We start from the raw sequence: 2,172 nt of genomic DNA on the forward strand, positions 1-2,172 counted from the left end.
GCACTCCGACTTGTCACACGAGACACGCGTCCGTAAGGAAACGCAACACACGTTCGTTTTATAATAAGGAACTTTAATGAGAACACAACTTTACAATAAGAACAGAATAATTCGTTTTAAGCACCGGGAACACGTCCGAACGGTTTGACAGTCCCGCGGTAACTTCAATTCTTTCCTTGTTGATTCCCGTAGCAACGACTCGTTGACGGGAATATTCGATTCTGTTTCTCTCGTAACTAACGTCAGCGGCCGGCAGCTCCAAAATCCACGACGCTCGAGGCACGGGCGCAACAATATTATCAATATTCAAAATCACGTAACATAATAAGAAGACGCGGTAGCGTCTCCCGCCAAGTATATTTTTTGCGCTGCATGGCGAACAGGAAACATTTTTGTACTGACAGAAACGCTACAGTGTATCCTTAACAGGACGGATACCGTTTCTGTAGGAATAAATAATATTATTTCTTTTTACGAATTACTTTAGTACGTTTCAAACATTAAATGTACTGTAAATTATTTAACTTTAAATATATAAATATATAAATAGTGCATAATAAAAATTTATTCATTACTAATTGTTAGTCTAATTGATTAGAAAAATGAATCGCACAGCATAAATTCATGAATTAGATGAAAAACAATTAGAGAGCAATACATATTTTTACACACACACACACACACACACACACACACACACACACACGTGTACAAATATTTATTGTTCTCTAATATGTATATATATATATATATATATATACACGCACATAATTAACATGCATTATATACGTGCGTTATACTTCCGAAGTTACATATATCAGATCCAGTACATAATATACGTATAGAATGCATATAATATACTGGAAGAATATGTAATGTTATATTACGGAATAATCTGCAAAAATTATGTATATGTTTGTTTTACATTTATTATTAATAGTCAAGTAAATTTTATATCTTTATAACACAGCGAATAGTCAGTATGTGTTTATAACTCATGTGTGCAATATATTTTACATCCTCAAAAAGGATATACATATTGCCAATATATTTACGTCCTGATTTAGAATTGGTTTGGAGTTTGGATTTTGTACGTAATCACACCTATTGCACACATGTATACTACGTATACCTGTATTTCTAACACATGTTACGCTCTGAGCTGTGGTAGTGCAGAAAACGTAACAATATGTCGATAAAATCGATATCGATCTCCTGCGTTACCACCTTTGAGTATATAGACATGGAGGAGGAATGTTGGCTCGAAAACTGTGTCCAAGATGTGTGCGAGAGAGAAAGGTAGACGAGTAATATTCGTCCTCTCTGCGCATGCGTCGATCATTCATCAGACAGAGAGGACGAAGTATCACGTGTTATCGCTCGTATATCTTTCTCTCTCGCACTCCTTACCACTCTTGGACTCGCTTGCGGCCTGCAGAGAACAAAGGCATTCCACCTCCAGGTATCTATATACTCAAAGGTTACCACATGATCTATAAGTTCGATAATTATACGTTTTACGCGCGCGTGGCGCGCGTATCGCGCTTGGAATTACAAATCTACCATATCGACCTCGTGTAAATTTTTCAGACCTTTTAGCATCCTCTTAACACAGATTTATAATGCGGATACGACGATTCCCGATCCACATTACTTTTAGCTGGATATAGAGCGGCCACCACTGACCATGCAAAACAAGCATTGTCCATAGATAGCACGTTCACAACCGCTCTCTTCGTCATAATTTCTCGCGGTAACTGGATATGACATCCCGCATGCAAAGGATTAAACCTATTTATATTAACTAGAAAGTTCAATATACGTGATAATGCCCACCCGCTGTCACGTTCTTGGAATTCTTCCAGTGACGCTAAGGTAGGCTTAACAACGCGCGAATCGTACCACACGCGTAAATCGGAGCAAAGATAGAGTTCACAGTTTCTCGTAATAATACTTTTATTATCACGTTTGTCACCCGTTACGAATTCACCGTTGAATACAGTGTTTATCTTAATGTTATTATGTCTCTGCATTTCGCACACGTTCGAGCACAATTTCTCGCGCATCTTCCAGAAACTGTCGAGATTTAATGTGTTTGGAATTTATTACTGCGCGGTCAGTATACGACTATTGAAAGCTGCGTCTATCTCACGCCATCTGAGTCCAGCACTG

Source organism: Wasmannia auropunctata, unplaced genomic scaffold, assembly GCF_000956235.1.
Source record: "Wasmannia auropunctata unplaced genomic scaffold, wasmannia.A_1.0 LD336069.1, whole genome shotgun sequence".
Lineage (NCBI taxonomy): Eukaryota > Metazoa > Arthropoda > Insecta > Hymenoptera > Formicidae > Wasmannia > Wasmannia auropunctata.